The sequence below is a fragment of the Muntiacus reevesi genome, chromosome 1, assembly GCF_963930625.1.
Source record: "Muntiacus reevesi chromosome 1, mMunRee1.1, whole genome shotgun sequence".
Taxonomy (NCBI): domain Eukaryota; kingdom Metazoa; phylum Chordata; class Mammalia; order Artiodactyla; family Cervidae; genus Muntiacus; species Muntiacus reevesi.
The window spans coordinates 174,000,762-174,010,060 of record NC_089249.1 but is presented as its reverse complement, the minus strand read 5'-3'; positions in this window follow the sequence as shown (position 1 = coordinate 174,010,060).

Genomic DNA, 9,299 nt, shown 5'->3' with positions numbered 1-9,299 from the left:
GAGTAGGACGGCTTGCCGACCCAGGGGCGGCGCTTCGGAACCTCTCTCCACCCCGGGCAGGCGTCCTGCGTCCTGACCCATCGGTCAGAGACTGCCCCAAGTTGAGACTGTCACTCTGAGCGCACAGCCTTGCGCCCCTGGCCGCCCGCGTGCACCCAACGCCTACATCACTCCGGAGGCTGGGGGGCCGTGCTTGCAATTTACAGACACCCACCCCACCCCCCACTATCCTCTGCGGGCCAGGCGCTCTGCCACCATGTGCTACGCGATCTACTTGGGTCCCTACGACTACCCGTGACAAAAGCAATCTATTAATTATCTGCGCTTTAGGGATGCAGTCAGACCGTTGGTAAGACACAGCAGGCGTTCCCGCCCATTACGCAGATGGAAAAACAGAGGCCAGAGTGGGCTCAGAGGTGCATCCAGACCCTATAGGCCCAGATGTCAGAGGGTCTCTTATCCTTTCCGTTTCTAGGCCCTGCTCAGGATGCGTCAAAGAACCAGGAGAACTTTACATGGACTTTAAAGAGAGCCGGCGTGGGTTTTCTGTGATCACGTTCAAAATCTGATCATATTTCTGAATGCTTTGTGTAATCACGGAGGTCTGATTTTTACCCCTCTCATTTGTGACAAAGCTTTCTCTTGTAGCCTAGACGTCTAAAATGGAAAGAAATTGAGACTTTTTCTTGTGCAACTGAAGCCATGAAAAATACAGACCTCTCGGACCTTCTAATCCTGCAAAAGGGGAGCCGCCTTCAATTTCCTTGGAATCTCAGAGCCCAAACAAGCCCTAAAGCAGATGTCATTATCCGCATGGCCCATAGGCGGCGCTCTAGATCCCTGAGCGCTCTGCACACTCCAGGTGTTTTGCAGGCTAATAAGTTTGAAGTTTTGAAGCCTTAAGTAAAACTGGTTCCTGCCTTTTCCTCGTGGATTTATTAAATATATGGTACTTCTTTGACTTCTGTTTGCAGATATGAAATAACCTTGTTAGGTTATTAAAATTAAATTGTCAATGCAAATTTTGCTTACAATAAATTACTCACTTTTTTACATGTTAAAGCATAAATTTCCAAACAACTTACAATATGCTGAACTCATTGAATTTTAAGGGCTTGGGGGTTAGAAAGAACGTTAAGAACATTACGAAGTCTCCCCTCTCCTAAGTTTTCTGGGGTTTTCTTGTTTCATTTTGGTTGCAGTTTAAGTGGGTAGGAGAGAAACTTGAGGACAGGGAAAATAACCACCAAGAGATAAGGTAGCCCCAAGTGTCCAGGAGGAGAGTTGAGGGGCAGATGGCTGGAAGGGGGCCCACCCGCCCAGCCTGCACCTCTGCCGGGCTGTGGGGTCTGTGACTGTCCTCCATGGCTGCTCCGCTGTGGCCTAGTCGGAACAGGCAAGGGACACGGATGGAAGCCCCCAGAAGCAGCCTTCGAGTTCCCTGCAAGGGGCAGTAGCCTCAGCATGGCCCTGCTCAGTACCTGGGTGTGAAGGAGCTACAAGAATAAATTACCCCCAAGGCGGGGGGGGGTTGTTGTGCAGGATAAATACAACATAGTGAGGTTGAACAGCCTGTCTTTAACACCCTATTCATCATTCAAAAACAAAACACTCTTTCAACAAAGCCACATATGCAAGGAGCAACACACCCCAGGAAAAATACTTTCATTTCCTGCAAAATGCAGAAATGTACCCTAGGGAAGCGTGGGGGACAGCCGTCTGAAGTTTCCTGGGTTTTTCCCACTGGGTCTCAAAGAACCACACGCCTCTCCCCCTCGTTTTCCTGTCTGGAGTTCTCCTGAAATGAAAGCCCAGGCTGGGGTGGGTGTGGGCACGCGGGCAGGGGAGCGGGTCTGCCCTCTACCCTGCCTCTTGGTTCCTCCTCTCTCTAGAGTTTGACAACTACAGACTGCACCCCGAAGGAAAATATAATTGCTGATAGCAAACTTATGCAAATTGAGCACTCTGTATGTTTTCAGAAGATCAGTGGAGGAAACTCTAAGAGATGCTTCTGTTTCAGAGGCCGGGAGATCAGCATTTGCAGTTCTCTCTCTTTCGATCCCCACCCAGGAGGGGTTGCATATTGGGGGGATGTGAGGTGGCAGGTTGTAGAGGTTTGTTTAGAGACCTGCAAACAAGGATTGCCTTCTTCCAGTACTACTCCAGCCTTCTCAGGCAGTGGTTCCAGGCGTTGAGGACAGTGTGTCTGTGTGTGTGCGTGTGTGTGCGCGCACACGATGAGGACAGTGTGTGTGTGTGTGTGTGTGTGTGTGTGTGTGTGTGTGTGTTTGAACCAGGAAACAATGCAGGCGTGCCCCAGCCTGCCAAACGCAGATGACCAGGAAACTAGCCCACCCTCTTGGGACCCATGACTTACCCTCCGGTGGATGAGCAAAGGAGCCCAGGAAGGCGAGGATTCAGAGTCTTGGGGGTTGGGGTGGGCTGGGGTGGGTTGAGAGCCAGGGTTGAGGCCTGTGGCCCACCTCCACGGACTGCCCTTCTCACGGGCTCTGGTTCTTGGTGGCTTCCAAGTGCCCCCCTCTCAGGCGAGTCCAAGATCTACACGGGGCTTCTCCAGTGTGGAAAGGATCCATCCCAGCGATGCGAGGCTAAGCCATCTCACTTCCTGGCCCTGTAAGCCGGGTGCCCTACGGTTAGGGAGGTGTTCCTCTTTACCTTTTCAGAGGGCCTCCGCATCTACTGCGTTATCTCCATTTAATGGTTGATAATAATCAAACAGCTCTCTTCCCCCCTCAGCCCACACCCTCTCCTGTCCTCGTGTAGGAAACGTCTGTCATTTAAGACAGACCTTGGAGAGTCAGAGCTGTCCTTCGGGAAAACCTCAGTGGAGCTGGGTGGGTCAGTTACAGACGTACCTACCCTTGAGGTTGCAAGATGAGCTTATTGAGAAGCAGACTTTTTACAACGACCTTCCCCCCGGAAGTCAGGGGAGGGATTCACCAGGAGGGCAGAGGCGTGCTCAGTCTCCCTGCCCATTAAGCCAACATCCCTCCCCTGTTTACAGCCATTGCCCTGCCCTGTCCTGTGACATCCTTTCTGGGTCACAGTTCCTTAATCGAAGGGGGCGGCAAGCAGAGGAAACGCAGCCCTGCTTTGCAAATATCTCCGCAGAAGAGGAGAGGCGAGTTCCGCCTGGGAGCATCCCCGGTTTTCCTTCCGTCTCTGTAGAAGCTGAACTCAGAGCGGCCCCCTTGATGTGGTTGGCGGTTGATCCAAACACTCCCTTGCTCCTTGCAATGCGGTTTCCAAAGGGTTAAACGGATGAACTCTAGGTAAACCTCCTCCCCTTTAAAAGACAACACCCCCGCAGGGGTCGGGGGCCTCCAGGGGTGGCAGCTGAGGCCCCGGTTGGGGAGGCCCGGGAGGCCCAGAGACTCCAGTCTGGAGTCCCTGGACTGGGTCTCCCGGGACACAGGGTCCCCTCCGGAACGCTGGAAGATGAGGACACGCTGGCCATCGGTGGCTTCCCACTTGAGCATCAACTGGACGCTGGCTGCGGCCGGCCCAGGCCCGTCACTGTGTGTCCTCCGCCTGCCCGGACAAGGCGGCAGGATGGGAGGGGATGGGACGGAGGCGGACGGCAGCTGACCCCTGCATTCCGGGAGGGGTGCCCGTCCGGCGGTTCCCAACCCAGGCTGGCGCACCTTCTCACCCCTCGGTGCCCTCTGCCCGCCTCCCCGGGCAGCCGCTTCTGCAATCGAGGGATTAGCATCTCTGTGAAGTCCCCGCAAACAATGCCCCCCCTGTGCTGGGAGATGAAAAGTCCGGCGCCGGGTGGCGGGGCGCGTTTGAAGTCCCCGAAAGGTGGGGCCGCGGGGATCCGAGGGGGCGGCTGCGTGGAGATGAAGGCAGGTGAGAAGTGCCGCGCGGCCTGCGCCCGCCTTCGCAGCGATCCCAGTCCTGGGGTTTAGGACGGCCGTGGCGGGAGCCAGCCCCCGGGGAACCCAAACGCGCTCTACTCCCCGCACCCCAGGCCTCTGCCCCGCAACTACCGCCCTCGGGTCGTCTCCCGGGCCGGCCTCCGCCCGATGCTTCGTCCTCAGAGCCTGGAACCCCAGGACGGCCGGGCTCAGTGCCCGCCGAGGAGCCCCTTGGCGCCGGCCTGGGTGCTTCCACCGAGATGCGCCGGCCCGGGGCTTCCAGGGACAGCGTGGCAGGCAATCCATTACCCCCTCGGCGGTCATGAGACTCCCTCTCCAACCTTCAGGGCTCTTCCGAAAAGGAATCAGGACCCCTGCCTGCGCCCTTGGACGCCGAGACCCTGGCTCAGGAGTCTAGGCCGACGTGGGGTGCGAGAAACCTGAGTCTCCAGGCGTTCGCAGCCTGCGCCGGGGGTGCGCCGTCGGCGCGTCCGCGCCCGGAGCCCCGGAGCTCCCGGGCGGCGCAGCAGCCCGCAACCCACCCAACCCTGGCCCCCAGATCCCGCCCGGGCTCGGCTCGAGGGCCACGCGGCCGCGGCTCCGCGCGTCTCTCCGCTCTGGGGTGACGAGGGCGGCGCAGGTGTGAGGGTCAGTTCCCCCACCCACCTACCCCCTGCAGGGCCACGGGGAACAATTTCCAACTCTTCCAAGGATATGCAAAAAAGAAATAAGAAAAAGTCTTCACGTTTCTGGTCGGCGGTTTTGTTTGTGCAGTTTTGAAGGTGGGGACACAAAGCAAAACTTTCTACCTAAGAATGCCACTGCACACACGGTCCTATAAAGTGTTTCTTCTTCAGGGCGCTTTAGGAAGAAAAAAAAAAATCCGTCCTGCTTTCTGCACGGCCAAGGAGCAGAATAATGAAACCAAAGACTTTTATTTTATAAACCACTTGATCTTTGCTTGGGAAACTCTATTAATTGAATGGGTTTGCCTTTTTTGCCAGTCCCCTTTATCATTATTTATGGGCTTTAAATTGTTTAAAGTTCCCTTGACGTTCAATTTACAAGTTTGGGGACTTTTTTTGTTCTGCCTTTTGTCCTGGAGAAAGACATCGTGTTGGAAGTGCTTTGAAAAGCCAAACATGAGAGGTTGGCAATGAAAGGGAAGCGGGCGAGATCCCTTTTAATTCCGTCCTGTTGGTGAATGGCTCTTTTACATAATTGCAGGAGCTATTTCAAAGCCGGCCAAGGGCTGACTTCACTTAGAACCACATGGAGTCTATTTTGGGCTTTCAGATTTAAAAAAAAAAAAGGCTGAATAAAATAGTTAAAAAAGATGAGGCTTCAATGCTTTCTGCTACTTGCAAATTGGTGTGTCTGATGGGGAATTTTACACAAGCACCCCTTTGTAAGTTCGTCTTGGGTTTGGGAGGGACTGTTCTGGGTTAGCTGGGTGTGAATCCCAATTGCCCTTCCATAAATAAAACCCATCCCAAGCTATTTCCCAATTATTGCCAGGAGCAAGGGCTGCGGCAATGACCAAACGATCAGGCCACTCAAAGTCCCTATAAATAAAAACAACGTGGTTGCCTGAGAAACCGGCCTGAAGCCTGGGACTGGGCGCCGGGCGGGAGCGCTCTGCGCGCCAGGCCCGCAGGCTTCTCTGCTCCCTCGGAGACCCGGGGCTCCCACTGCCTTCTCTCCACGACCACCCGCGACCTCGACCCTGGCGGCAGCGTGACAGCGCGGCGGTTCGCGGTGCTTCCTCCTCCGGGCTGGACTCGGCAGGCCACCGCAAGTCAGCGGCATGAATATTCATTTACTTGTGCACTGAGCATTTTATACTCAGGCTCCATCCATACACCTGCGTGCAAAAGCTGACTGGGCCAGCCCCGAAGCGTGGCGACAACTTAATTACCATCACATTTACTGACGTTGATGTTTTAAGTGGCCCAATAGGGTCTTGACACCAGCTTGGCACCGGCCGAGGAAAGTGTCCAGGGGCTGGGCCAACTTCATCCCGGCGGGAGGTTCCCCTGGAAAAGAAGTTCGCCGAAGTTAACTGGAGTTGGAGGACTCGGATCGCCCTACGGCAGCATCTTTCGGTCTTCCTCACCCGAGAAAGTGGGGCGGGGGCGGGGGCGGGGGAGGGACTCTTGCAGGAAAGTTGCAAAGATGTGTGCCGGACGGTTTTCCCGCGCGGCCTGGGCCGCTGAATTACCGAGGGCGCTGCAGTTTGAGGCAGTTGCCAGCTAGGCAGGTCGGAATCGGAAGGATGGCTAAGCCATGTACCTGTCTCTCGCTGCCCATAAATCTCTCCACGGAGCGGAGGGAAAATTCTAAAGGCTTTTATTATCCACTCTCCCCACGCTCTGAACGCTTTGCAGGTTGCTGAGGTGCCCCGAATGAATCTTGTTAATCACGGTGAAACACAGGGATCCTTTTATGACGCCAACAGTCGTTTTCTAAGCAGTTAAGCATTAGATGAGAAAATATGACTGCATTGCATTCCAGAAAAAGCACACTAGTAAATAAAAATTCATATCGATGAGACTTCTCTGAACTCACTAATAAAAGGAGATTAGTATTATAACCCCTATAGTCAATACTTTCCATGGCAATTTATGGAGGCAAATAATATACCATCAAATTGTTTCAAGTGGACTTATAATTCAATGGACCTAAATCTTCTTGCTGAACTTTAAAGGCAGAATGATCACCAAAATAATCAAAGGCACCTCTGTTTCTCAGAGGGTAATCAAAAGACGGAAGTCCATAGAACAACGTTTTTATGCCGAAAGAGGAAAGTGGATGGCAAATTTGTTAAAATGAGCAACAGCTTATACAGACATGCCAGTGTCAAGCAGCGAAGGGACCCGGCTGTATCAAGTAAAACAAGCAAGGAGTCCGCGCGTTTTTTCCCCTTAGTATTCAAAAAACAAGGTAACCGTTCCCAAGACGGTGTGTCTGTTAAGTATCTCATAATGAGAGGCAGTATTTATTATGCTCATAAAGAAATCAGCCTTTTGCCCAGGGCGTCGATTTTTTCTTTTTTTCTTTCCTTCTTGTTCTTCTTTTGCAGGAATGAAGAAAGGACGTGCTTACAGAGCCTACACATGTCTCCTTCCCCATGCCTCCATCCCAACGGGAATTCATTTTCCCTCGCTCCGCCTAAGCCACCTCGGGGTCTGGGCGTGAAGGAAGTGGAGGCGATACAGGCAGCGTCCTAATGAATTCCTTTCAAGCCGCCTGCTGCCTGAGCCATCTATTACTGCGGCCTGGAGTGGGGAAACGCGCCGGAGACGTCTTTGTCCGGGTGGTGGTGGGGCGGGGGACGGGGGCGAAGAAGAGGGCGGCAGGCAAAGGGGCCAGCGAGTTTTCTCAGCACTCCGGGGCGCTGAGGAGGCACCCTCCCCTCGCTCCTTCAGGGCCCGTTGGGTGGGCAGCGGGTCCCCGACCAGACTCCCGACTGAGATGGTGGTCCGGAATTAAGACGTCCCCCCAGGGGCCTTAGGTTAAAGCCGGAGAAAGAAGAGCGAGAAAGAAGAGCGTCAAAGAATCGGGTCGATAAATTCATAAAGATCGATTTATCTTTATCTCCCAATTAAATGTGCTTGTAAGTGATACATAACACACGTCCAACACGGGCCAACTCCCCAACCACTAGCTCCTTGGCGTGAGCTGATTTTTAATGACTGGCGTAACAATGCCCTCTCTCCTCTCCTCCCGAGGTCCGGGGCCTGTCGGCCGTTTCGGCAAACGTTTAGACCCGGGAAGTAGGAGCTGAGGCCCTGGAGGCGCGTGGAAGCCCCGCGCGCGCTGGCGCACTTTGCACCGTCTACCCTTGCCACGAAACGATTACATTTTAAAACGGAACACAAGACCTGAAAGTTTGTGTTTTTACTATGCCGAAGGGGATAAGAACTTTCCTGGCACCCGCTCCCTCTCAGCCAATTTCCCTACTCACAAATTCTGGGGTTTGGTGGGTTTTTTTTTTTTTTTTTTTTTGGGTTTTTTTTTTTACCATTGTCGAGACAGGGAAACTACCCTACGGGAACGGGCTCCATCCTGCAGTAGGCAGAGGGGAACCGCGCGCCCTCAAGTCCTCGCGCTGGAAACCCGGCGGTGGCGCCGGGGTGAGCGCTCCCTCCGTTCTCAACGTGCTTAATTAGCGCCTATTTACAAAACGCAGCTTTTATTTGAGCAAACATCATAAAGCTTTCATCAGGATAATCTCACGTTATACAATCCGGCGGCGCAGCAACTCCCCCCTTCCTCCCCGAGGATGGAGCAGATAAAGGACTCGCTTTATTATCATAATTATCGTGGCTGTTATTTTGGAGCGCGCCGGCAAAGTGTGTAAATAGGTGCGATGATTAAGAATGTCATGAAAAATGAGAAGGGATCGCTCGCGGGCGGGCCCGGCTCGGGATGGGGGAACCAGGCACCTCCCTGCGCCGCTGGGGACGCCGGGGCGCCGTGAGGAACCTGGAGGGTTCCCCGCAGCGGACAAGGGGTTGCCAGCTCTGGGCAGGCGCCCTAGGGGGCGGATCTGAAAGGGCAAGGGCCTCGCCCCCAACCCCGGGAACCTCGCCCGAATCCCGGGCGCAGCAGCAGCAGCAGCAGCACCCAGCAGGTTTCCTTCCCGTGCATGTATAAAAGAAAATAACCCGCGGTTTAGCCCCGAATGCTACCCTCGGAGGCCTCCCCGCCTGGGCTGATGCCGCCGAGACCCGAGTTTCGAGCCTCGGAGGTGCCAACCGCCCCTTTCAAGTTTGCGGGGAGCGGGCCGGGCACGCACGCTCTGGCTCGCGGGCCCGCGCGCTGCGCTGGCAGCGCCTACGGCCAGCTCGCGGCTAGTCGCGGTGGAAGGGGCGGAGTCCCGAATTCGCCCCGCCCACTCTTGGTGGTAGCCAATCGGCGGCGGCTCCAGGCCCCACGTGAGCGGAGCCGGGCCCGGCAGCAGGCAAAATGTGAATGAGAAAGAAGAGCGCGATTTAAAGGTGCTGGCGGCGCCCGCGGAGGACAAGTGCGCCGGCTTCGCGCGCGCTCCCCCAGCGGCTCGCCGGAGGCGACCGACAGCCGGCCAGACAGACGGACGCGCCGACGGCTGCGGGCCCGGGCCAAGGGCCGCAGGAGCGACACGCCAGGGCTCCGGACGTGGGGCCCACGGCGAGCAGCAGCTCCGGAGAAGCCCTCGCGGGGAGGGCCCGGGCGCCCGCTCCACTCCAGGGCGCACGGCCTCACCGCCCGCACCCGCGCCTGCCAGCGGCATGCAGCGGGCCCAGGACTGACGGGGGAGGGGGGCACCTGCTCTCCGGGTCCCGCTCGGCCCCTGCCCGTGACTCCAAGCTGCGCTCCCGGCGTCCGGGGGGCTTCCAGGAGGCGGCGCGGCGCGGGGACGTTTCGCCTCTCGCG